Below are 27,761 nucleotides of genomic sequence, written 5' to 3'. Positions count from 1 at the left end.
GACTTCGAGGCGCTGGTTGACCAGCTGCCCCAACCGTACATCCTTACAGGCGACCTTAATGCTCATAACTATCTTTGGGGCTCTTCTCGCACAGATGCCCGAGGTCGCCTGATAGAGAAGTTTTTAACATCCTCTGGAGCATGCCTTTTCAACAAGAAACAGCCTACATACCATAACACAGGTCACAACACATACTCACATCTTGACTTGGCTATTGGTTCTGCAATTCTCTTTCCATGTCTTGAATGGGGCGTGGGCACAGACCCATATGGTAGTGACCATTTCCCCACTTCATTAACGCATATAGGTACAGGCCCGAGCAGTCCATCTTCCCATAAAAGGTTTAATGAAGCAAGAGCTAACTGGAATACATTTACAGAGACATCCAAACTACACCACACATCCATAGGACACCTACACGTTGAAGAAGCTACCCAACTGCTCACGGCGCACATCCTCGACGCCGCCGAAAGGTCCATTCCCCACGCCTCTGGTGCCCCGCGCAACCAGCGGAGGCCGTGGTGGAATGAGAACTGTAGGCGGGCGCGAGAGGCCCAGAACAAGGCGTGGGGTATCCTTCGTCGGTACCCCACGTCGAGTAACTTCCTCTTGTTCAAACGGGCCAAGGCGTTCGGAAAACGTGTGCGCCGTGATGCAAAACGCGATAGTTGGCGTACATTCATAACATCAATTAACTCCTACACAGACACACGGAAAGTATGGACGAGAATACGTAAACTCAAAGGACAACAAACACACAGCCTGCCTCTGGTCAGCACAACAGGGGACACACTTGAAGACCAGGCTGACACACTCGCACAACACTTCCAACACGTTTCCAGTTCAGCACACTACACAAACACCTTCATGAAGCACAAACTCGTGGCCGCAAAGAAGCCTTTACATGACAAGGACAGGTCAGCCACCTCTTATAACTCCGAGTTCACGCTTCATGAGCTGAGGGGTGCTCTGAGCACGTGTACACCTTCAGCTCCAGGCCCAGACAACATTACATATACAATGATACAGAACTTACACACAGACACTCTTGTAACACTTCTTCACCTGTTCAACAAGATATGGCTTTCGGGGCACATTCCAAAGTCTTGGAGGGATGCCATAGTTGTAGCATTCTTGAAAGAAGGGAAGGACCCTTCTTCTCCCGCTAGCTATCGACCCATTGCCCTGACCAGCTGCCTGTGCAAGCTTCTCGAGAAGATGATAAACCGGAGGCTCGTGTACTTTTTGGAATACAACGGCCTTCTCGAGAGCTGCCAGGCAGGCTTCAGGGTGGGGCGATCCACGAATGATCAACTCGTAGCTCTTGAATCGTATATTAAGGATGCCTTCGTGCATAAACAGTACTGCGTAACTGTGTTTTTCGACCTCGAAAAGGCTTATGATACCGCTTGGCGTTATGGAATCCTTACTGACCTCAAGTCATTCGGTGTTTCTGGTAATATGCTTAACACTCTTGCTAGTTATTTGTCGGAGAGAACCTTTCGCGTCAGAGTTGGTTCTGCACTGTCAAAGGTACATGTGCAAGAAAATGGCGTGCCGCAAGGTGGAGTGTTGAGCTGCACGCTCTTCATAGTTAAGATGAACTCTCTCGGAAAGGCATTGCCACCCACAATCTCTTATTCCATGTATGTAGACGACGTCCAGATATCCTTTAAATCATGTAACATGTCCATCTGCGAACGTCAAGTCCAGCTCGGCGTCAAGAAGCTTGCCGGCTGGGCAGAAAAGAATGGTTTTAAAATTAATCCAGGAAAGAGCTCTTGTGTTGTATTCTGCAGGAAGCGTGGGGTCCACCCGGACCCAGACATCACTCTTGCGAATGTGCCAATTCCTGTGAACAAGGAGCACAAGTTTTTAGGCATTTTTATTCGATGAAAAACTTACATTCATCCCTCATATCAAACAGCTCAAATGTAAATGCCTAAAAACAATGAATATTCTTAAGGTTCTCTCACATCAATCTTATGGGGCCGACAAACAACTCCTGCTGCGCCTGTACACAGCGTTGGTGGGGTCTCGGCTCGACTACGGCAGTGTCGTGTATGGGTCGGCGACAAAGACCGCACTGAGAATGCTCGACCCAGTGCTGCATCTTGGCCTTCGCCTCTCATGCGGCGCTTTCCGCACTAGCCCTGTGGAAAGCCTTTATGTCGAGTGCGACAAGTGGTGTCTAGGGCATCAGCGGGAGTATGTTGACCTGCTATATGCATCTAAGATTGTATCCCTTACCAACCATCCTTTTAATCCCATCATGAAGAATACATCAAACTTGCAACTCTTTTTAAACAGGCCATCCGTTTCCTTACATTTCTCTCTCAGAGTTAGGGAGGAGGCTTCTGCACTCACGGTCCCTCTTTCAGACACGCACAAGACACCCATCCATAATTTAATTCCACCATGGCATCTACATCCTATATCATGCGACCTATCATTTACATTAGTAGAAAAAAATAGGGTACCCAGAAGTGCAATTCTGCAGCACTTCCTGTTCCTGCAGGACAAGTACAGGTGCGCAGAATTCTATAGCGACGCGTCGAAAACTGGTTCTACGGTATCTTGTGCAGCGCACGGACCAAATTTTAGAGTAAGCAAAACAATGAATTTTCATAACAGTATTTACACGGCAGAAGCATATGGCATTTTACTCGTTTCAAACCACATCATCAAACATAAAATTCCCAAGTCCATTGTGTACACAGACTCCCAAAGCGTTGTACAGGCACTGTCATTAGGAAGGTCATCTAAAAACTGTCATAAATGCTCTCTTCAAGGTACTAATGTCTGCTTATGCCTCAAATCTTGAAAAAACTATATGCTGGGTACCAGGGCACTGTGGAATCCCTGGCAATGAGGCCGCCGACCAAATGGCTGGTGATGCTGCTCTCATGACAACAGTGGACGTTACAACAGTACCTTACACCGACCTAAAGACACACATCAGACGACAGCTTCGTAACACATGGCAATTACACTGGAGTCAACAAACAGACAACAAACTACACGTAATAAAACCACTACTGGGACGCTACATAACTGACTCACACAACAGATACACTGAAGTCGCCCTGGCTAGGCTGCGGATAGGCCACACACATGTTACGCACTCCCACCTGCTCACTGGAACTTCGGGACCCACGTGTAGCAGGTGTGGAAAGGGCCTATCCGTAGTCCACATACTAATCACATGCAAGGCACTTCACACAACACGACACAAACACTTCAGAGAACTCTACAGACAACATATTCCCCTACATCCATCGTTTTTCCTAGGTGATGATGCCATTGTTTCCGTGAAACGTGTGTTTGAGTATTTGTCCGACGTCAAGTTTTTAAACCTCATTTCCTATCACGCATCATGAAATCTGGCCCTATACACCAGCCATGCTCATTGTCGTGTTGTGATTTTACTTTTGTTTTTGCTGATTTTACTTAGTGTTTAAGGTTTAACCCCTATCATCGACTATTGTTTTGGCGCTCTTTGCCCCAGTTGGCCTTGCGCCATAAACATCCAACGATCATCATCAGTTTTCGTTCGAGGTGCACAATTTCTTTATTCTTCCAAGGGTTAGTTTTCCGCAATATTTTATTCCTGGTGGGAACGAAGCTACGTATGCACTCATGAACCAGGTTTTTAAATGAGCACCACACGTGTTCAACAGAATACCTGTCCGATTGACATTGAGCCGCAAAAGATGGAAACAAACTATCAAATGCGTCCAGTATATCACTGGATCACTGGCACGGGAGAAGACTGGGAAAGTGCGTTTGACTGGATCGACTTTAGGACCGCAATTCAAATTCATGGTCAAATTTACCATCTTATGGTCTGATATACCTTCAAGGACTTCGATATTCAATTTTTGCTGTTGAAGCCTATTGCTGACGAGAAAAAGATCTAGAATTGACTCTACTCCATTTTGAATGCGTGTTGGCAGTTTTACTAATTGCTTTAGGCCATGTAGTAGAATTAGATCAACAAAGGGCTCAGCAGCAGTAGTCAGAGCTTCAGGAAAATCACTTTCCCAGTTTACAGAGGGTACATTGAAATCACCAGTGACTAGAAGATTACATGAACGATAACAACACAAAAATTCGTTAAATTTGTCTACAAACATGTCGTCGCTGCTTGGAGGGCGGTAAAAAGCGCCATCGATGAAACTTAGTTCTTTTTAGCGTTACTTTTGCAATCACGCATTCAATACCTTCGACGTTTGGTAATCTAGATAGCTGCAGTGAATCTTTGAATAATATAGCAACACCCCCTCCGCGGGTGTCTCTGTCGCTTCGAAAAATGTTGTAGCCTGGGGGTGTTACTTCCGCATCACTAATGTCGTAGTGAAGCCAAGTTTCGGATAAAATAATGATATGCGGTTTGTAGGTGACTGCAACGCTTTCTAATTCCGCTGATTTATTCACAATACTGCGCGCATTTATATTCAGACAGCGGAAGGATTTTTCTTTGGTTTGAATACTAGTTCATTGGGATCCATTACTGCTGCCTCTGCGCTGCGCACTCGCTGTACCGTTGGTGCTGCTACTGCGCTGAGCACACGGAATCATTTGCATGGTGTCAGCGTCCCATATAAACATGTCGTTGTCAATTTTGACTTTGTAGTAAAAAAGCTTAACTTTACTGCCCGCTCTCTTGGCGTCTGCTGTGCTTTCCAAAAGGTGTTTGCGTATTTGCCTAGTGCCGGGCGAGAAGTCCTCGGACACTGATATTTCTAGCCCCTTCAACGTCAAGCAGTTTTTCGGCACATTTGTCTTCTCGCGGCAGTCGATAAATTTTATTATAACGGGTCGAGGTTTATCTGGATGCTGTGGCCCTATTGTGCGCTATTTGAAGACCTGTTTTCTTTTTCTTCCACACCCACTTTTTTCGCCTAAAAGCCAAATCCAACGGTCATTCATTATCTAATGATCGCAGCGACTGCTGGCTAAGTATATATATTTTGCCTCTAATGTACCTGCAGTTTTCTTAGCGCTAAGTAATAGGGACATGTATGACCAGTGCCAGTGGTTCCGCGAAAGGAACCTCAGAACAGTCGAAGCTTTAGCCGGTTGGTGCATGACTTTCAGAGTAGAAGGAGAGAGAGAGAGAGAGAGAGAGAGAGAGAGAGAGAGAGAGAGAGAGAGAGAGAGAGAGAGAGAGAGAGAGAGAGAGAGAGAGAGAGAGAGAGAGAGAGAGAGAGAAGTGAGTTGAATCACAGTTGAAGTGAGCATATTTGTAGTCGGGGTCCTCAGTCCAAGACTCCGTTGGTACTGCCGGCTGTCTTCGCCCTTTCCGCTAGCAAAAGCTGCGTTTCAGGGCAGGAGCTGGCCAACGTATTCTCCCACTGCTCGCGTGAGGGATTGGGGATGTGGGGAAGACCTGGGTTTAATTGGCATTCCCAGACGATATGGTAGAGTGTGCCTGGGGCTTGGCAATAGGTACATAGAGAACCATAGAGAGTAGGATGGGTGGCGTGTATTCTTGCTAGGTGTGGGTACGTATTTGCTTGCAGTTGTCTCAGAAGGAACGGGACGAAGCGAAGACGAGACAAAAAACAAGGGCTTTGTTCGTCGCGTCTTCGCTTCGTGCCGTTCATTGCGCTGCCCTCTACTGTGAAAGGTTCCACGAGATTGGAACATTCGTATAAACCCAAATATCCTCTTAGCTTTTCGCCGGAAGACTGAGTCGATGGACGAGTGGGTATCCTTTGGAAGCCTCTGTTTGGGTGCGCGACGCCGCGTCACAGCGCGACCGCGGACGAGCTACGACGACAACGCAGGCCACTGAAGTGCTCCGCACTTGGTAATCAGAAAGCCAAACCACACGAACACACACCATGGAACGCCTCGCGCTTGGAAGGCACGTGGATAAGGCTGGCTTTGCCGCGAGGCGTCTTTCCATGACGGGGCACTGGAGACATCACGTGGGGTTTCTCACAGCCTCGTATTCACAGCTCATACAACACTGGTGACATCTTCCGGCGTAGCGTCGCAGCAACAGACAGCCCGCACAGCTGATCTGAGAAAGTTCTCTTGGTTTACTTCCGCGAGCCAGCCGGGCCAAGTACTCGATTCTGTTTCGTCCTCGTCGCCCACGACGCGCTGCCTCCAGCAAGAGGGTTATGTTACAGCACTTATGTTACCTCGCCATGGGAATCGGACTTAACATGCTAATTGGAACTCAATAACTGTCCACATTGTCTAAATAAATCACTGTGCTACGGAATAGAACCGGCAGGAATGACGCCAGGGTACACAGCAAACCACACGTCTCGGGTGCTTTCTTAGCAACGATTTGCAGCGCCGGATCGAACACAAACGAACTGCGGGAAAGGCTTTAATAAGCCGATCATGTCGAATCATTACTGGACGTTTTCTCCGCGCTTCCGAACGTGCGACCACGGTTGACGCCCTTTTGAAGCAATGTCATCGCAGAGGGTTTATACCGGACAAATTCACGGTTGGGCCAAAGTATGATCCACACGGTGTCAATCCCACGATCAAGAAAAACTTGATAACAATCCATTGCGGTGTTTACCTAGCGTGATCCGCTCGAGTTGCACTTTTTGAGACGCCGCAGGCGGGTTCTACGGCGAAAACCGGGAAAGGTGCTGAGACCCGTGCACCGCTTTCTGTCTCCGTAACGCGGCGGCGCGGTCGGGCAGCAGAAGTCGGGCGGGAACCGTTAAGCTCCCCAGAGCCGAAGGCGCCCGCGCGGCGGCGCGGCGGGAGCCATTAATTAGCGGCTCGTCGAGCCACGCCTGCAGCAGCGGTTTGGCGGAGGCGGTGGCGGCTCATTAGGCAGACCGTCAAAAACTCCAGGCCATAAGTTCGTTCAGCCTCTGTGACACGCAGGGGCAACGAGTTCAATTTCCAAGAAGTTCGCGCGCCTACTGCACTCTGGTTCCTCGTCTTCCATGTGCGCTCCAAGAAGGCTTTCCTCCGTGACAAGAAAAACAGTGCAGCTAATGTTCACAATGGTTTCCGACGGTGAATATTTTCTCGCCCACTGACCGCTCTTCGGGGTTGCCGAAGGACGGTTAATTAACGGGCAGGGATTTCACGGGATCTGCAAGTGTTAATAAGAAACATTAAAAATTAAAAATAAGAAAAGTAGTATCCTTTGGCTATATTGTTTTTAGGCGAAACTTTTGTGCGCTGGGTTATTGTTTTTCGTTGTGTTTAACCTTGTCCTAACAGCGAGCCAAGGGTGCTCCCTCATGTGTCATATTGGAGACTAATTCTCAAGCACCTAAATTTCGGCTGCGTGCCCCCAACGCAGTTCGCAGTATTGAATCTCTTTCTACCTCTGCCACACTGTGCCTTATGTGTATTTCGAGAGTGCCTCAAAGGACGGTCTCCCTTTAGCATTACACGGACAGCTCACGAGGCAGTTTCATAGAACTTTGAAACGGTAGGTTTTGTAGAGTGTCCTCGTAATGCACCCCCCAGCCCAAGATGTTACTTCGCCGTACACTTTAGAGCGTCCGAATTTGAGGGCGAAAAATATTTGGTGAGTGGCAACCCACATTTCTGTTTTCGTCCCCATATGACTGAATCGACTGACTTATGCGTTAAAATTGAGACGGGTGTGATGCCGACGCGGTAATGTAATATTGAAAAAAAAAAACTCGGCGAGTTCGCAACCTTTAGATTGGAGCAAGTTGTGTCGTGTGCTGACGGCGCCTTCAAGAGCCAGAAAAATGTGTGCGCGAATGATGTGCCAAGGAAGATTACAAATCGTTAACGTTCATCGGTGATAACTGAAAACGTGTTGATTTTGCCGAAAATCTGAAAATGTTTGGCACATTCCAGTCGTCTTACGAGCGGTCATTCGGCATATCGCTATAGAAATGAGTTATCTGACCCATCTTTTAAACAGGTTAAAAATCACGTGCCTACTAAGGACAACGTCCGATTTTGCCGCAGATGTGCATTAAGCCCGGCAAGAACTTGTTTCTTAACGATGAAAACGGCACGCATCGCGTCGAGCGGAAAAAGTAAAGAAAATGCGATTGCATGGACACAGACGTTAGGAATTGGAAATCCAGGTGAGGAGCTCGAGCCGTCCTCTCAGGAAGGGGATCAAGAAGGAAAATGATTCATTCCGTAAACACAGGACGACACGACGGGTGTGTGAGCCATATAGTATTAGGGAGAATAATTTCATTATCCTGTTTGCGAGGACCCTGCTTGAACAGCAGCCGTGCTTTTGTGCGTTGATTCCGTTCATGCCCCAGGTTGTAACGCTTGCCGTATGCAGCGCAGTGGGCCACTCGAAAAAGAAGTCGAATCTGAGCGTTGTTTTTGCTCATGCGTCTGCATTCTTTCGGCCGTATTGGTGTCCCCTTATCAACTCGCTTGTCTTGACGTCACACTTTTAAAACGCCCTAGAAGGCAAAGAGCTTTACCAGGCCTTCACATATACGGGCAAGCTGGCAGCCCTGTTCTATGGAAAGACGCCGGGTGGGTTCGAAGTGAGGAGAGAGAGAAAGAACAACCTTTAAAGGAGCATTGATCAAATGATCGTGTGAACGTTGTTTCCTGTTCACGGGAATCCATGTGGTCTTAGCAGCGCCAGCCCTCTCGACGAGTATGAGCTGGCCCGAAAGGGAGAGGCTAGACACTCTCACTGATCTTGAGAGGGGGGGGGGGGAGAGAATAGTAGTGGTGGAAATCCTGGGGCGACTTTACATTCTCGAACAATGCACCCGAGTTCCCCTGGCAGAATCAGCGTCCGGCTGAATATTGCCTTGCGGACATAAAGTTGCTCCGTGACATAAGGCAAAGCCGGCTGGGATAAGGTTGGGAGAGTTGTTTTCTGATGCTTCGTGAGGTTTTGATGTAAGAGTGAGAATGCATCCTACTAAGCCTATAGTGCTGAGTAATTCCTTGAACTTCAAGGAGTGGGGTAGTCTCTACAGCACTCTTCAGGGCGCCCGGTGGGTCATTACACGGGCCCGTTGGTGAGCAATAAATCTTGTGGACGCCTGTAGGTGTACACAAGATTTAGGCCTTTCTGTTCCCATTCCCCCCATATAGAGACGGTGAGCTCTGGGCGAGGGCGTTGGGCAGCTCGGATTCGGCGGTGCAAGATGCCGTCGTCGCCCGAGCTGCCAAAGTCACCGGGGACCGTCCTCCCTCGGTCCCCACACCTCCCCCGAATTAGCCCTTGCAGCAATAAAAGTTCTCTCTCTCTCTCTCTCTCTCTCTCTCTCTCTCTCTCTCTCTCTCTCTCTCTCTCTCTCTCTCTCTCTCTCTCTCTCTTTCGGTGGATTGACTTGGAAGAATTCGATGTGCTAGAGGTGCCACCCATCCGGATTGGTAGCTTGGAGAACCCTTGATGATTTTTCGGGCTGTGGCCTCCGCGACCGCTAGCGCTATGGCGAATTCGTCCGCATCTTTAGTTGAACTTGTTAGTTGAAGTTGTGACGAGATCTTTCATGGTCGTCCCTACTGCTGTCTTGGCTGTCCAGGGACAGGTGCGGCGTCATTGTAGACCGTATTTTGGTCTAGGCCCTACTCCTTGTCCTGAAGCTTCGGCTCTCGCTTTCTGCCGGTTCTTGGTCTCAACGGAGGAGTGACTTGGGCTCTCCATGGGTTAGGAGTTTCTATGGCGAGGTTTTCAGCATCGGAAGTCCACTTGATCTCCTTTGGGACTTTTCTTCCGGCCTGAGTCTGGGCTAGTCTTGACTTTCGGCTTAAGAGGTGGCCTTCCACTAGCTCGTCTATCATATTGTGCAGTATGAGGGTGTTAATTTTATTGTTGTCTTTATTCCTAAAAAATAAAGTACGGTGTGACGTAGGTAATTCTGGAGAAAAAACAATAATTGACCGAGGCTACGGCTGCCCGTTTCCTTCAGACCGCCTTGTCTATTGGCCACTCTGCGTATTATGTGAGTGAACTGTTCAGCTGAACAGGTAATGAGTCGTTGGATCGTGACGTTACTGTTGCTACCGGCGGCCAAGTACTCGAAGGCACTGACAGGACTTGATGGCGTGTCTCTCCGAGACGACCTTGGATGTCCTCTGCCTTATCCTTCTTCCTTTGAGGCCGCACAACCAACAGTTCTGACTTTTCCAATGAGCAGGTGAGGCCACTTTGGGCTGCCCTCCAATCCTAAGGCTTCTGGATACCGAATATTTCCTTCAAGTAGATTTGGATGGATACCCTCGCATTCTAACACTATGTGCCGCATAGTTTCTGTTTCTTTTTCCGCAGACCACGCATGCCCCACCACTTTGCGAATACTTCCCCACAAAGCTCTTATTTTGCAAGGAACCTGCTCTAGCCTCAAAAAGCAAAGCACTTCCCTGAGATTATCGTATAAATTTTCCTTTCTGATGTCAATTTCTCAGCCCTGTACATCTCTAACGACGTTTCAGCTTCAATTTTTTCTCTCCATTTTTTTCGTTTCTATCTGCCTTGGCTCTTTTTTTTACCTTGGCTATTTTGGATTCTCCGCTGTTCTTTCCGTATTTCATCGTTAGCTTTCTAGTCTTCCTTAACCACTGCGTGTTCACGCTTTTCAAGTATAGGTACCTAAAACCTTTAGCTGTCCCCTACGTTGATCCATTGCTCTTAACCTCCTCTCACGACACAGTATTTTACTCTGCCCTTCTGGAACTTCAAACCACGCCCAGCCCATATCTCATTGCACTGCTTGATTAGTTGTTTTTCACCGTGATCCTAAGGCCAAACGGCCTACCGTTCTCTGGTTCACTTCAAGGTCTGATAGAACGTCTGATTTTAAGCAGAGTACAACATTCGCAAATATGAGACCAGGAACCATCACTCCTTTCCACATTCCTCTCACTACTTCATGCTTGGTATACCCCCACAGAGCTCTATGCTTCATTATAGCTGCGCTTCGCTTTCCCTTACCCTTAAGTTGCTCCCGGGCGCGTACACATAGGCGCGTACACAGCGCTCCCACGTTACACGTGTGATGTCACTAAGCGCACTATTCTATTAAGCTTATGCTGAAATGAACCCGCCGTTCGGGCTCTCTGGTCGCTGGGTAGAGCACAAGGTACTGGCGCTGCCGTCCTGGCCTCGAGCCCCAGCTGGTTTGCTTTTGAAATTTTTATTGCATTTTTTTTCTAAACTCAATTCTACACGTTGCTTTTGTTATTAATGGTGATTCGGTATGTTTTAGGTCACTTTAGGTTCTGGCCCGTGCAGCCTATGACCCCGTTTAATTAGCGTTCTGCTTGGCGCGAAGAGAACTGTCACGTGGGGTGCTGTGCAGCAAAGCGTTTGGGAATACGCAGCCGGGACTCGGGTGGATGGATGCTCGGAAATCTCATTCCTCAAACATCCTGGTAGCCACGGTCGCTTGGGAGGAACCCGTAACCACAAATCTTGACGCTTTGTGTCCGGTACCATTTGTTTTGTATACGTGGCGGCGGTCCCACGGCCCTCGCCTGTTTGCCTGTGTGCTTGCATGTGTGCGCGTGTGTGCGTGTGTGTGTGTGTGCGTGTATGTGCGTGAGCGCGCGCTAACAGACGGAACACAGACGGAGACACGAACGGCTAAGGAATAACAAAATCAGTAATAATTGAGCGTCGTGGCTGCCCGGTCTAGCGTTTCCGCTTATAAGGCCCGCCGGAAAGAAATCTGCTCGAGTGTTGGCGGGAGCGCTTTGTGAACACTCGCGGGTCGTCGAGGCGCGGAACCTGCCTATCAGAGCGTTGGACCGCGCGCACCAGGAAGCGGGGGAGGAGTGTATCCATGCATGGAAACCTTGCTGCCCGTGTGCAAGCAACTTATGCGGTCCCCGCGTTGGGGTGAATGGCTCGCTGCTCGCTGAATGGCTCGCTGAAGGCAACACAAAGAGCGTTTGGTTTCCTTTTCGAAAAGGACTGCCGGACGACGTAGCAATGCCGGCATTCTGCCGCACTAATGCTGTTGGCGGCACGTGTCATCTTTGACTGCCGTCCCTCCGACTCGTCCATTGCTTGGACAACTCCGGTTTCACGCTGCAAACAAACCTTTCCGCAGACTTCGTGGACATGACTAGTGTCCTTTTCGGGAGCCCGGAGCCTGGGAGCGGTGCTACCGTTACGTGGGGGGATTTGGTGGCGAATGAATGCTGTCCTTATTTCTGTGCCCAATATTAATGTTACGCACATTTAGCGAGAAGCACATTCTCCCCACCACCCCTGGGCCCGAACTTTTTTCGCCTTTTCGCGAGGACTGGATACTGCGAAGCCACGTGACACCATGCTCAAGTCGTGGAGGCGTGTCGAACAAAGGACACGAAGGCAGCATGACCTTCCCCGCTCCAGCAAAGAGATTGGTCGGTAGAAACAAGACGGGCAATGCGGATATGTGGCCGCCAGCTTCCGTAATAGGGAAGCCAGCATATATCTGCGCTTGTGCTGCCTAAAAGTGCCTTGCAGTCAAAATACAAGTTTGTTTTATTCGAAAGATTTAGTGTTTTATAGTGCCCTAAGCGCTTGTCCGGAAGGCAACGATGTATTACTCGCTGTAAAATTAATCAATTCAAGTTAAAAGATCATATGTTTTAACCACGCATGCTGTGACCTCATAAGAAGGGGTCTTCAAGCTATACTTGGTGTGAAGCAAAGACTTGTTTTCCGTTAGTCAACCTAAATGGCGTTACCATACCACATCCGGCCGTTTTCTGCCTGCGCTTCGTTTTTGACCGCATTTGCACCAAGCTTGTTTTTGTCCCGGGAGGAAAACAATCTTTTCGTAAAACATTGTACTCACTCGACAAATATGGCCCCGCAAGACGCCGTCGCTTACACCAATCGGCCAATGCCGTCTCAGACAACCCCAAAGAGCCGCAGTGATGTGCAGCTAAAACAAGCATAGTGCGCGCAGTACCAACTGCAGTACGCATCGGTACTTCTACGTTTACGTGTGCGTTCGTAACTTTCATTGTTTACGGCATTATTTTTGCTGCTGCAAAATGAATATGCATTACATTCAAGCGCATATTTACTCGATCGGCAGGCTTATAAGGCCGGCTTATTTTGTGTTTGCTGTTGGCGGCCTCAGCCCATCGCACAGACGGGAATATGACATCACAGGTTCTGTTGCGTGAAGTGAGCTTGTGGGTGTCATGGCCATTCCCTTTTTCCTTAATTGTATAGCTTACTTGGGTGAAGTACACGTTAAGACTAGTTCTAACGAGGTAATCTTTCGATTGAACAAACTCGGGTTGTGTCTCCATGCGGCCCCGAGAGCGTGCGGTTGCGGGGTGTCAGGAGTTCGTGACAGGGTGGGACAGCGTGTGGTCGTCATCGCGTGTCCGGCGCTTAGCCTCCAGGGGCCATCCATCTTACGGAAAGCAGGCCAGCGAAGAAAAGTAATTAGCGAAATTAGGCGCTGTTTACTGAGTTTGTTGTTTAATCAGGGCACATTCCAGTGCGTTTCAGTTCCCAATGGATTCTAGTATTGCATTTGTGGTCGACAGGTGACGCGGTGTGGGCGCCGGTGGGAAAGCGCTTCGGCGCGATCGTGCCAGTTGCGGCCACGGCTGGCGACCTTTTCGGCAGAGAACCGCGTGAGCCCCAACAGGCGGGAGAGAACCAACTCCACGGCGCAGGCGCGGCTCCTGCTGAACCCGTATGTGCTCCGTTTCGTTCCTGCCGGAGTATCACTTTGTCGAGATGCTAAATCAGGCTCACTGGCCAGTTAAAAAACAAGAGTTAGACGTCTCCTTTTTTTTTTGTTTACAACGGTGCCAGCAACGGCGTTGTCGTGAATTTGTAGAAGAAAATATAGCTCGACTTCCGGCCGCGGAGGCCGCTTTTCTGATGGAAGCGAAAGCAAAAACGCCCGTGTGTGCGAGATTTCGGCGCACGTTAGAGATCCCCAGGGGGTCAGAATTAATACGGAGCCCTCCACTACGGCGCGCCTCATCGCCTGGTTTGCGTTGGCACGTTAAATCCTGCAATCAATCAATCAATCAATCAATCAATCAATCAATCAATCAATCAATCAATCAATCAATCAATCAATCAATCAATCAATCAATCAATCAATCAATCAATCAATCAATCAATCAATCAATCAATCAATCAATCAATCAATCAATCAATCAATCAACAAGGTATAGCGCAATGATCTTGAGGAGATTTCGGGCAATAAGTCCTGTTGATAGAGTGTGCAGCGTGGCTTGAAAGTAGGGATGACTCATGAACATTCACAAAGTCAAGTTTCTTTTTTTGTATAATAGCAGCGGCGTGCCCGCGACCGGATTTACACAAAGCGACCCGGCAATAGCAGAGGGCCACAATCGCAGCCCGCGCAAAAAAAATTACCGCAAGAAAACGTCCTGCTCCGGCAGGCGGTGTTAAATTCAATTTTCAAACTTGCCAGCTTCGCTTCGGTAGCAGAGCGACCTGAGGCTGGTAGCATAAAATGCCGCTTTCGTACCATTCACCACGGACCATCGTGTTCAGTACCTTAGAATTAAAACTGCTCATATGGACGGTACGAGGAAAAGAAGAGACACAACGACCGCAGGACGAGACAAACTACGCTCGTCCTGTCTCTTCTTTTACCTGTCCCGTCCGTATGCGCAGTTTTACGTCTAAGTATGAAGAACCAACTAGCCCAACAACATGCTCTACTGAGCCCCCAGAATTTATTGCTGAGTACGGAGCCGCCCATTAGGTATGCAAACGTCAACGCAAACAAGTACATTGCACTGGCTTTATATCTGCGCGCTGGCTAGCAATATTTATTTTTGAGAATTTCCCTTCATTTAAACATTCGGAACATTAATTGTCTTTGGGTGTACGTTAGGGAGCTTTCTCTCTGCGCGTAGCTTGTATCTGCACGTGCACAGTTCGACAGGAAGCGCATGAATTCGTGTGAAGCAGCTCCAAAAGGGCCATCTCGTACTTGGAGATGCCGCCATTCTTGGACGAAAAAGTGAGATTTTTCCAGCAATGGGAGCACTAGCCGACGCTAACTTCTTCAGTGCCTGTGTCTTCTTCAAAATGAGCTTCCTCTAGGTGGCTTATAAAAACCCAATAAATGGCAAAGTCGGCTCTGACAGCCAATTTCGGCCAGTGGCTATGAAGAAAAAATTACACCATCTCCCGTGGGGAACTCTGATGAGGATGCGAAGCATCATGGGTTCCGTGTTGTTCCATTGTGTTGCCGTTATGTTGCGTGATCTGGTGTTTAGAAGCGCCAGTGGGAATTCCGCGTCCGGGTCCACACCGGTGGCAAAGGCACGCAAGTACTGTTGTGTTACGGTGAGTAGGCGGTGGTTCTCGAGGCGCCGAAGCTGGTCGATCATGTTCCTGTCGATGTTGTCGTCTCTGTGGTAGAATCGGTAGTGTCCGTCAGCGTTGGCGAAGTAAAGGTTGTTTACGTTGGTGCAGCGGCCGAGAGCAACGTACACGCCCTCCTATTCACAGCTTTGTCTTCTTCTCCTTCTTGTTCAGCGGTTCCCCTACGGGAAGATGACGACGGTGGTTGAACGCGAAGCTATCTCGTGATGGATTTTTAAATGCAGAGCATTTGGGTAACTCACGATGTCACCCGCGTTGACGTCCGTAGTCCGCACCCCTCCCTACTATATAAAAAAAAATACTATCCGGCGCCCGCTTCGATCCCTCGACCTTGCGGGCGGAACGCAATGTTCATGGTGCTCTACCCACTGCGCCACGAAGCCGATACAGAATGGGACGCTACGAACACGCCTTATATCGTTGACTCATTCAAATTACTGCTGACGAGCGCTCTCTCGTCAGCAGTTGCCACAAGTGCAACAACATTAACGTAACGCAAACTACTTAACGTCGTGCGCCCCCGGAAATGCTCTGCATTTGATCGTGCCCCTCGCGAGGGGGATGTTTCACTGCGTCTTCTCTCGGTCACGCGACCCGTGGCGCCATCTGGCGGAGGCGCGGCACAACTTAGCACTTTGAAAAGATGCGGCGCCAGCCAGCTGTGTGTGTGCGTGCCGCACTTGTACAAATGGCGAGTGCATTGGCTATCCACAGAGCAAAGCATTCGTGCAAGTAAGCCATTGCAGTCAGTCAGTCAGTCAGTTAGTTCGTTTTCTGTTTTTTATGTAGAGATTTATTCACCATCCTTCTCCAACTGTCTCCGTGTAATGTCATCGCAAGTTACAGGCGCTCATTACGCGGATTAGTTGCTAAACCGCGTAGTAGCCGAACACCAGTACGCAGCCTCTGTTTGCGGGAGGTACATAAGGGCTATTCATCCCAGCGTCTGATTTTGGATTTGCAAAGGGGGAGGGGCCGGCGCGAACGCCTGACCCCACTACCAAAAATTGCATGCCCCATCTGCCCCAGTTTGGGGAAGTGGCAAGCTTCAGCCGACCGCAGTGCAATGGCCGGCCTCAACTTGGGGCGCCGGCCATAGTGGGGCCAAGAGAATTTATTATAACCCACATGTCAAGGCGCAGCGACTAGTGATAACAGCGCTGCCCTAAGTACAGAAAATTAGCCAATCAGTTTTCATGTAACGTGGTCATTCTACACACTGCGCAAAAAATGTTTGGCGTGGGCAACAAGCTACTGCAAATGAAGTCACATAAAGTCCACCAGAGTTCAAAGAAAGAGTTCATAAACTATACTGAACTCAGTACGGCACTAGGGGAACGCTCAGGATGTTGCTCCTGACCACTATAAAGCGCGTAGACCAACGCAAAAGGAAGGCTTCTTCCCCTAGAGCTGCCAACTGATGCTCCAAATGACTCATGAGAATCGACCGGACACGCCACAGCAGAGAATACATTGCCCGTTGCGGCCGGGCTCGAAGACATGCAGCACCACGATTTCTCCACAAAACGAAAGCACCAGCGCACATCACAAAATTCACCAACACATCATTTGAACGAGTGTTCATTCGAAGTGAGAGTCCGAACATGCTGCTGCTGTCCAAAACGTTGCCGCTACACGACAGTGAAACAAGGCATGTTCTAACGTTTCAGTGTGGCCGCAGTGTGGACACCGTGCGGAACGCACAACGCCGAATCTCGCCAGACGATCACACGTCGGGAGAACTTCCCAGCCACGTAACCATCCGAAATCCCGAACATCAGCCGGAAGTGCCGCCGAAGTCAGCTGATGCCAACGGACACCGCGTGACCTTCCTATCTGTTGGTTGTCTAATTGGGTTATCGCCAATTTTTCGCACACTTCACTTGCCGTACTTTCCCTAAAACTTAGGCTTGGCAAGGAAGACTGGATAAGAAGAGAATTTATTATAAAACCACATATCAGCACGCAGCGACTAGTGGTAACAGCGCTGCCCGAAAAACAGAAAAAACAAAATCCAATCAGTTTCCAAATACTCCGGGCAGTCAACACTTTGCACGACAAATGTCTATGGTGGTAAAACAAGCTACTCCGAAATCAATCCATAAAAAGTTCACATGCGTTCACAGAAAGAGTTCATAAACTCGTTGAAAGTCAATACGGCACAATAGTGATGTTCAGGATGTTGTTCCTGGCCACTATGAAACGCGTGGACCAGCGTAACAGGAAGGCTTCTTCGCCTAGAACTGCCAACTCATTTTCCAAGTGACTCATAAGGATTGACCGCACACGCCACAACAATGGAAACATCGCCCGTTGCGGTCGGGCGCGAAGACACGCTGCACCACGATTTCGCCACAATACAAAAGCCCCAGCACACATCAGGAAGTTCACCAACGTGTCATTTGAACGTGTGCTCATTCTAAATGTAACACCAAACAACCTGCTTAGCAAAGTCCAAAACGTTACCGCTACACGACACTGAAACAAGGCATGTTCCAATGTTTCAGTGTGCCCGCTGTGACACCAGACGGCCACGTGATGATGAGCGTCCGCGCGTCGTTGACGTCGATGTGGAAGTCCTCAACCGCACCTGTTGCCTTCCCCTCGATTGGCTTCTTCCTTCGCCATTCTTTTCGCTCTTGTGTTCCCCGTCCGCAATCTTCGATGGCTTGTCTGGGCGGAAGAATTTGAGTGGGCATTCCTTTGCGTAGGTTTGATGGGACCCCTTGCATAGCGCACATACGGGAGTACATGGGTGTTCCTCCGTGGGATTGGGCCGCCCACAAATGACGCAGGCATAACCTTTTGGTTTTGGGCATACATCTGGCCTGTGCCCCGGTTCCCCACAATTGAGGCACGCAGGGAGGGTTTTCCTGTAGATGCAGCATCTCTTTTCTAGCCATTCGTGTGTCACTGTGTACGGGACCTTGTTCCCGGCGAAGACGATCATGGCGGAGTTAGTTTTTCCCAGTCTCCTGGCGCCTAAGATGTGGAAACCCGGAGCTTGGATTTCTCTTTAAATCACGCCGTTGCTAGCCTCGGGACTGACGCCGTGGATAATTCCCCTGCACACGTCGGTCGGTAGCGTGGGGTATGCGGCGACTTGTACCTCCTTTCCAGTTAGGCGGATGAGTTGTATTTTCGAGAGTTCGACTGCGTCCTCTTCGTTACAGGTACATGCGATGATTATATTCTGTTGTTCATGTATTCTTATTAGTGTGCCCTTCCCGTAGTGGTGCGCTTAGGGCTTCCCTAATGCTTTTCCCGATTGCCCTTTCAGAGCTTCTGAGGCTTATCGTGGTCTTGGGCTTGATGACAATCTTGTACGCAAAGTTGCGCAGACTGGGCATTCTATAGACTTCGGTTTTTCACCCACCTGTGTTTGCACGGGTTCCGTTTGTTTCTTCGATTGGCAAGACTTGAGTGCTGCTTGTCGTCGGCGGAGCTGTGTGCACCATTCCGGGTCTTCCTCGGCGGCGCCATGGTTTTGTGTCGGCGGGCGCTGCTGTGTGGCGTCCACGTAGCTATATTCCATCGCCGCCGGGTCGTATCCCCTTGTCAAGGCAATTCGAGAAGGTTCCATCTTGTTCTGGGGCAATCCGAACGTCTGTGGTGGCGTTAGGCCTGGCACTACACCCGACTGACCCGCCGAACTGGCGTCGCTGTGAGATGCCGTCGCTGTGGTCGTGCTAGGCCTATATAGGCCTAGCTCTACCGCGAAAAGTTCAGAGCCCTATATCGCAAAAAGTTGGGCACTCACCAGGTTAAAAATTATACCCAGCGATTTCTGGCACTTTAAAATGTCCGCTACAGCACTTTTCACGGTGATGCAGGCATTCTTTCGGCGATTAGACTTGCAAAGGCGCGGTGCTCACACGAGGTGTGGCCGAACGCTTCCGCGCTTGCAGCGCCCTCCCTGCGGGCGATATTTCACTTCACAACGCGTTTCTTCACGTGGCTGTGTGTGTGATGCGGGCGCTAGCGAATGGGAAATAAGTGTTCCTTCCTGTTTTGGTTTCACGATGTGTTCCAAGCGTTTTTTTTTTCTTCTGTTTTCTTCTTCTGTTTCAGGCCATGGGTCAAAGTTTTTTGTTTTATCGTTTGTGATGTTCGCACCACTGCGTACATTGTGTAATGGACACGGAAGGGCTAGCTAATTTGGACGTGTTTGAGAGGCGACATTCGCGTGCGTATTCTATGGACGACACCCGGGAGTGCGCTCTCGCCCACCTAGCAAAGCAACTCGTTCGCGCTTTAAAAAATCCGCCGTCATCCAAAGCCCGACCACAAACGGTGCGCATTCCCTCCACGGTGAATCGGTAGACAGGCTGCAAAGCGGTGATGGACTGATAACAAGGGCGGCAGGCCCTGCCAGCAGCTATACATAGCCGATGAATAGCAGAGAAAAACTTGTTATTGAACGCGGGCTCCTCAGTACAGAATTCCACTGACCTGGGCTATGAGGCGTGCCGCAGTGTATGGCTCTTGCGGGTTAAATCTGACCACCTGGGGATCTTTAACGTGGGTCGAAATCCGGACACACGCGCGTTTCCGCTTTTGACGACCACCAGAAAAGCCGCCACCGCTGCCGGGATCGAGTTTGCTATGTCTTTGGGCTCAGCAGCTTAACGCCTTAGCCACTGAGCCACCGTGGCGGGTCTCCCGTGTGCAGTTTTCGTAAGCGCAGCTCACTCAACCAGAAGAGCCTGGTCGGGAGCTAGACAGCGTGATCCTTGACACACAGGGGGCAGGGAAAAGGGCGGAGGGTACGACCAACTATAAAGACAGGATCAAATGCAGAGCAATCCGGCGCAGTGGCGTCGGAAAGAGCTAAAAAAGCCAAACAAGTAAAAAGAAAAGAGAGAGTGGTCCGATCGAACCAGTAGATGGCGTTAGTGGGGGCGCGGCCTGGCGGCCAGCCGCCTGAACAGGCCGACGGCGCAAAACGCGCTTGCGACGCGTGCCCGCTTCACAACGGCAGCATTTCGGCTAAAAGGTATTTGGACTCGAGCGCACAAAGTTTTTCGCGGTCCTTCGTTGCGATATTTCTGCCTTGCCTGCAATCTTTTCTAACTTCGCGGCACAGCCCCGCCGGCGCCACGTGAGTGCACCTGGCAAAGGGGGTCTGGCTCCAGAGCACTGGTCAGGCATACTTACCTGGTGCTGGGCTGTCCGGTGGTCACTATGGCCGGCGCATAGCGTCGACTTTCAAGCTGTCTCTCTCTGAGAGGAGCTATATCATTAAGTCGTGCGTGTCAGCGGCGTTCTTTTACGTGGCGAGGGTAGCTCGACCACCTCGTGATATAACTCATCGGCTGGCCACAAAATTCGGGTCATTTTTCTGGGCTAGCAAGACCGAGTCAGTTGCGCGCGCTTTGCTGCGTCTGCCCCGCAGCATGGGGGGTTTTAGCTTGCCATGCCTGAACACGATGTCAAGTGTTCTAGCGTTACGCGGTGTGTGGGAACTAGTAGATGATGATGAGTACCCGGGGCAGGCTCTGCTGCGCTACTTCTTGGGTACTGCTCGCTTGTTGTTTTATGATGAGCCCGTTCCCGGACCTACAGCCGTGCAGCCGCCAGCTTTCTACAGGTACGTTACTAAAACACTTAGAGGCTTTCAGTCGGCCAACCCAGATTTGGATATTAGAGCTTCATCTGCGACTGATATATGCGAGAAATTGGCTATTGGGCAACTGAATGATCGGCAAAAAGAGAAGTCTCGCGGGGCCCGCTGGCAACAGTTAACGTCAGCGGTGCTTCCTGCAGACGTTCGTGATTTCGGGTGGCTGCGGGGCTGGAGGGCCCTGCCGACGTGTGACCGCCTTGCAGCATTTGGTGTGGTTCGCTCTTCCCGGTGCCCGCAATGCGGACGCACTGAGACGCTAGAGCATGCTCTTTTTGAGTGTCGTGTGGCCGCCACATTCTGGGTTTTACTCAGCAGAATGTTTGAGCTTAGGCTGGGAGCCCACACGAAATCGAAAGACCCATTTGTCAGCTTTCTGCTGTGTGTGGGTGCCTTTGTTGTGTGGCGCCAGCGAGGTGTAGCCGCCTTGCAGGCACGACCACAGCGTGCCATGTATCCCCTGTTGTGGCGTGTTCGAAAAATGGCCATAGAGCATCTGCAGCATGAGCTGGTGGCGCTGGGTGAAGAATCTTTTCTCATGCGTTGGTCTACTCGCTTCATCAAGGTTGCCAATAACACCGTGCAATGGTGTGTCGTGCCTTATTAATAAGGTGAAACTTGCGTGCTGAAAGGAGTTGTATGTTTGAGGCCAAGGCGCAGTTTAGGCAGCCTGGCTGCGCATGCATCTCTGTACGGACATAGAACGGATGTGTGTGAACTGTTGTGGTTTTTATGTTCACTCCCACGCGTGAACTATGGTGTCTGAGTCTCGTGCCTCGGACATTATCGTAAAGGACCTTCGGTGCGGTGTACTAGTTGTTTTGTGAACTTCCATGATCTTCACTTCCATTTCCTCTGTGGCACATTACGTAAATCCTGTGCTCTGTCGACCCGTGTAGTAGCTAACTACAGCGGGTCCTAGCTGTAACCTGTGTTTAATAAATTCTCTTTATGGCGCCCCAAGTGGCGGCCGGCCATTGCACTGCGGTCGGCTGAAGCTTGCCACTTCTCCAAACTGGGGCAGATGGGGCATGCAATTTTTGGTAGTGGGGTCAGGCGTTCGCGCCGGCCCCTCCCCCTTTGCAAATCCAAAATCAGACGCTGGGATGAATGTAGCCGTTATGTACCTCCCGCAAACAGAGGCTGCGTACTGGTGTTCGGCTACTACGCGGTTTAGCAACTAATCCGCGTAATGAGCGCCTGTAACATGCGATGACATTACACGGAGACAGTTGGAGGATGGATGGATGGAAAAGACTTTTAAGTGCGAATGCACTTTATAAGCGACCCCAAACCATCCACCGCCGGCGGCGGCGTCGGCGTCCGCAGTGCTCCTCTATATTTAAAAAAGAAACAGCATCCGGCGCCAGGTTTCGATCCGAGGACTTTGCGGCCGCAGCGCGACGCTCTACCGACCAAGCCACGGACGCGACGCTGATATCAGTGTTAGTGACGCGCCTTATAACGCATTCAAACTACGTCGTCAGCGGCGTGCGTTGGCGACTCAGCGGCGTTATAGCGGCTTGATAACTGCGTGGTGTACACGTGATACTACAAACCCGATGGAAGAGATGGAAGAGAAGGCGGCGAGGCGGTGGGCTGCGGGGGCCGAGCGCAAGCGCCGCAAGCGGGCCGACAACCGTGCATTCGCACTTTTGTCGGCCGGGGAATTTTGCGGGGGAATTTTATTGGGTAAATCCTGCAGTAGGTAAAGCCCGGTTGACGGGCCGACCTCAACGTGGCCGTGCCTTGCATCCTCTTGGGCAGCCCTACTCGACAGGGACCCCTTTGCGGAGTCCGTGCCTTTCGAGCGCATTGAGAACCTGCTGGGTGGCCCACTCTTGATCCGACTTGTTGATTGAGGTGATGGCGATTTGGAGATCTGCGGGCTATCCTGTGAAGCTGACGCCGTCTTGTATGGCTGCACAGTCCCATAGGATGTGCCAGCGATTGGCCGTACCTTGTTTGCAGATGTCGCACTGTGCGCTGGGATAATCGTCGGGGTACATGTGATGGAGGAGCGCCGGTGTGAGCACCGACGCAGTTTTGAGGCGTCGTAGGTGTGCGGCTTCTTCCCGGCTTAGAGATTTGTGGGGTGAGGGGTATAGCTGGCGAGCAGCCCTCATGTTCTTGAGGATTTCTCCGTATCCACTCGGTGAGTCTTCAGCCGCCGTCCACAATTCCCACTCCGGACGGGCACTTGCGGTGGGGGCGCGGTGGGTGAGAGCGCGCGCTTCCCTGTGGGCCGTCTCATTGTGGTTCGGTGCATACGGTGAACAATTTCCCGCATGGGCGGGGATCCATCTTAGTTCCTTGCGTAGACCAGGCGAGATTACTGTTCGCTCTATAATGCGGGCGGCTTGGGGGTTGATGCGTCCTCTTGCGAAGTTGCGGAGGGCTTGTTGTGAATCACTGAGGATAGTGTCGCAGTCCGGTTCGGTCATGGCGAGCGCGATAGCCAACTCTTCGGCCGCAGTGGCGTTGTTGCAGCATGCGCTGGCGGCTTGGGTAGCTTCGCCCGTGTAGGCATTGATCGCAACCATCACGTAACAGCCGTTGCCGTACTCGGCCGCATCGACGTAGCGGGCGCGGGAGTTGTCCCCATATTGCCCCACGAGGAACTTGGCCCGGGCTTGACGGCGTTCTTGGTTGTGGTCAGGGTGCATATTCTTGGGGATAGGACTGACGTGAATATTGGCTCGGATCGTGTCGGGGAGGTTGGAAAGGTGTCTTCCCGTGACTTGGGGACCATAGCCGAGGATCTCCAGGATGTGGCGTCCCGTTCTTGTGGTTGCGAGGCGTTCGCGCTGGGCAGCGAGTTGTGCTTCGATGATTTCGTCGACGCGGTTGTGAACCCCCAGGTGGGAGAAGCGCTCGTTGTCTGTGGACTCGCGTAGTCGGAGTGCCCGTTTGTAGAGCCTGCGTATCATGGCGTCTATCTTGTCCCTTTCGGTTGTGGTCCACGTGTGGTACGCCGCCGTGAAGGCAATGTGGCTCACGGCGAAAGACTGTACTAATCGCATCATGCCGTCCTCCCGCATTCCGGCTCGGGCCGTGGAGACTCGGCGTAGAAGGCGTAGGGTACTTGTTGTTTTGAGTGCAAGCTTCTTCATGAGGTTTGTCTTGTCACCCTTGCTGTGAATGTGCATGCCGAGTATGCGGATCTCCGAAACTTCGGGAATCCGCTGGCCAGTCTCGGTGTACAGGGCGAGATGATCGCAAGCTCTTTGGGGTAGTAACGGTCTGGCCGCTTTGCGAGGGGTGTAGACAAGGAGTTCTGATTTCGAAGGCGAGCATTGGAGACCCGTTCCTCTAAGGCAGTCTTCAATGGCTGAGATGGCGCGTTGAAGCCGGTGTTCTATGTCGGCATCGGGGCCGCCTGTTGTCCATAGTGTTATATCATCAGCGTAAATGGTGTGATGGACGGTAGGCACGCTGGATATTGCTTCTGCTACGGTGATCATCACGATGTTGAACAGGAACGGAGAGATCACCGAGCCATGGGGGGTGCCCACGCTACCGAGGTCTTTCGTGGGCAGGACGATCTCGCCTGCGTGAAGGTCAACTTGTCTGTTCGTTAGGAAATCTTTGATGTAGGAGTTGGAGAAAAATGGTGAATAAATCTCTACATAAAAAACAGAAAACTAACTAACTGACTGACTGACTGACTGACTGCAACGGCTTACTTGCACGAATGCTTTGCTCTGTGGACAGCCCATGCACTCACCATTTGTACAAGTGCGGCACGCACACACACAGCTGGCTGGCGCCGCATCTTTTCAAAGTGCTACGAGTTGTGCCGCGCCTCCGCCAGATGGCGCCACGGGTCCCGCGACCGAGAGAAGACGCAGTGAAACATCCCCCTCGCGAGGGGCACGATCAAATGCAGAGCATTTCCGGGGGCGCACGACGTTAAGTAGTTTGCGTTACGTTAATGTTGTTGCACTTGTGGCAACTGCTGACGAGAGAGCGCTCGTCAGCAGTAATTTGAATGAGTCAACGATATAAGGCGCGTTCGTAGCGTCCCATTCTGTGTCGGCTTTGTGGCGCAGTGGGTAGAGCACCATGTACATTGCGTTCCGCCCGCAGGGTCGAGGGATCGAAACCGGGCGCCGGATAGTATTTTTTTATATAGTAGGGAGGGGTGCGGACTACGGACGTCAAAGCGGGTGACATCGTGAGTTACTGAAATGCTCTGAATTTAAAACAAATTCGGCATTCGGCGCTCGGATTCGGGGAGCGGGGTTAGGTGGCCATTTAAAACGGCAGTAATGGTCGCACCAACGGACTCCTAACTCAGTTTTCTTTGACAGCATCACGGCCATGTTCTTTCCAATTGCTTGACCGGTCAGTCAAATTCGTAATTTACTGAGACGATACGTGTCTGTGAGACTGGCGAGAAATTCGTGGAACGAGGTAATATGGTCCTCGCCAAATTAGACGAATGGGCTTGTTGCAAAGGGTTGGTAATTACCACTAAAAACTACGTCCGTTGTTTATCGTGTTAAAGGTAAACAAGTCGATAAAAGCCGCGGTTTGGTTTTCCATGGGTGTCCAATAAACACGTAGGCAGCTTTGAATAATGAGTAGTTTTTACAGAACACATGCCTTGGGGATCTGCATGTTTAATAGTTGTACACAATCCGTTTAGAGTAACAGGATTGGTTTATACAAATTTTCGACTAAAACCAAACTACTCTGTCAAACGTAAACTCTTTTTATTTATTGGGCAGGACAACCGCTACAAATATTTCTAAAATATATTTGTTACAAAAGAAATATGCTCGAATTGTATCGAATGTCGCGACAGATCGCATAACTGGTCCTTTATTTAAAACAATTTGTTTAGTATACACAATTTATATGAGCACGGTTTCCGCATATTTTAATCCGTTATTCTTTAGTAAGATCAAGAAATATTTTGGGCTGTGTTGCGCATGCGGAGTAACATCTTCGTGCTGACTGCACCAATTAGAGGGACGCTAGCACAGCTAACTGATAGAATGGCAGCGCCAGATTGAGGAAGTCAAAAATGTCTATATAAGGCGTTTCTCTCGATGAGGCTTGACGAACGTATTTCTGACAACAGAATTCTTGTCGCTGACTTAAAATTTATGAATAATCGCAGGGACCGTGGAAATCGTTGACGCGGTGCTGGCCCTGGGAAAGGATTTCATTGCTGTGCCAGTTGATGTTAAATCAAGTAGACTTGAAGAATGCTGCTAGTAGTACGGTATAACTGTTATCGTCCACCGCATTTATTCAACGGCCGCACGCGCGCGGGAAACAAGGCGACGAAAATTTGTATGTTCTTAACTGGAAGGTTAGCGGAGGCATTGGGTGTGCCGAGTATTGCTTTAATTCTGCTGATGTGTGCCGCGCCACGGTTCGGGGCCGTCGGCGCTGTCGCCCTCCGCCAGGCACCCCGGCATGCACGAGTACCATTTTTTAAAAAGGAGCTGTCATGCAAAGTGTAAGCTGGTATTCCAGGAAAAAATTGCCAAGGAGATGGGAATCGGTCGTGAGCGCCTGCGTCCCGGCAACCGCCGAGCGTTCTTAGAACGCGCAGTGGTTTCAGCAACAAAAAACTCCCACCTCCCCTCGCGGGAACCCCTGTGTAGATGCGAAGCATAGGCGGAGCGGCGAAGGGACCGCGTTTTATAGCGCGCATAACGTTGAGGGGACTGCGTAAAGCCCGTACTACATGGAGCGATTTCGCCTGCGAATTCGCTGATGCGGCGCCGCTCGTGCGGCAAAACCACCTTTTTTCGTTGGTGCGGCAAAGTGCCAAACATTTGAAGCGGTCGAGCAAACGCCGCTCGTGCGGCGTGTGAGGCGTAGAGGGGACGGACCTGCGGCCAATAGGAGCACAGCTCGGAACCACTTGCACGCTTGGAAACCAGATGGCGTTGCTTGTATGAGCGCGACCACGGAGCAAGATATCCGTGAGCGCGACAAAAGCGCGGGCACACCAAAACGTTTGTCTTCTCTGCTGTGTGTGCGTATATTGATAAAGAATTGGCGATTCTTATATAAAACCGCAAATAAACTTATACTTACCGCAAACAAGGCAGAAACAACTTGCCAAGAAAGTAAAATAAAACCACCCTTGTTAAAATCACAACAACCTTTGCTGGTGGCAAACTTAAGTCAGTCTGAAAACAAGGCGCATCTGAAATGCGAAAATCGCGGCGTTCGCAGGCCCCATGTAGACGACAATTCCAGGCATTGCGAACTTCGCAAGTGCGAATGTTCGTTCCAGCGGATTCGCAGGCGAAATTCGCTCCATCGGCCCTATTCTCGACTGCACAAATTGCCAGCAATTCAGGCAATTTTCCGGAAGTCTTTTCTGATTGGCTTTCGATTTTGGTCACGTGCTTCCGGTTGACAAAGCGGTTGTGTGTGTTGTCGTCATTTTGACGTTTCATGTCGTCTACGGACACCAGTTCTAAAGTTTGCCTTATTTCTCGTTACTAAAGGCGCATAATTCTTGGCCGGCAATGAAAAACCAGACTAAATGCAGCGGACATGACAACGTAAGCCTGTCTTTGCTAGTCAACAACAATACTGCTTGTAATACACACCCTCTCTGTGATTGGCTGAGAAGGCGCGACGTAATTTAAACAGTTGGCGGGAACTATTACGTCATGCATTGGCAACTTCAGCCTGCGTAAAAGTGACGTAATGCTACGTAACAGCTTGAAAATGGCGGCTGTTTTTGTCTCAAAATACAAGCAAAATAGGGCACAATATTGCCCCGGCTTACGGCGCCGCGAAATGTGCGGCAATTTGCAGCAGGCGCAGTTTCGCATGCGCGCTGTTTAAAGCATGTTTCCTACCGAA

At 50.3% G+C, this 27,761-nt stretch overlaps 1 protein-coding gene and 2 pseudogenes across 3 annotated transcripts in view; 1 reads left to right on the top strand and 2 right to left on the bottom strand.

The window, feature by feature from the left end:
* Positions 1-27,761, bottom strand: part of Mip (Myoinhibiting peptide precursor) — a 208,055-nt gene that overhangs the window by 18,684 nt on the left and 161,610 nt on the right. The window lies entirely within an intron of this gene.
* On the bottom strand, positions 16,265-16,411 carry LOC144176084 (U1 spliceosomal RNA; annotated as a pseudogene).
* LOC144176087 (U1 spliceosomal RNA) lies at positions 21,859-21,993 on the top strand (annotated as a pseudogene).

This window comes from Haemaphysalis longicornis, unplaced genomic scaffold, assembly GCF_048455015.1.
Source record: "Haemaphysalis longicornis isolate Haplotype H1 unplaced genomic scaffold, Haemaphysalis longicornis Haplotype H1 scaffold_3, whole genome shotgun sequence".
Taxonomy (NCBI): domain Eukaryota; kingdom Metazoa; phylum Arthropoda; class Arachnida; order Ixodida; family Ixodidae; genus Haemaphysalis; species Haemaphysalis longicornis.
The sequence above is the reverse complement of the archived record's forward strand: the minus strand, read 5'-3'. Positions and strand labels throughout refer to the sequence as shown.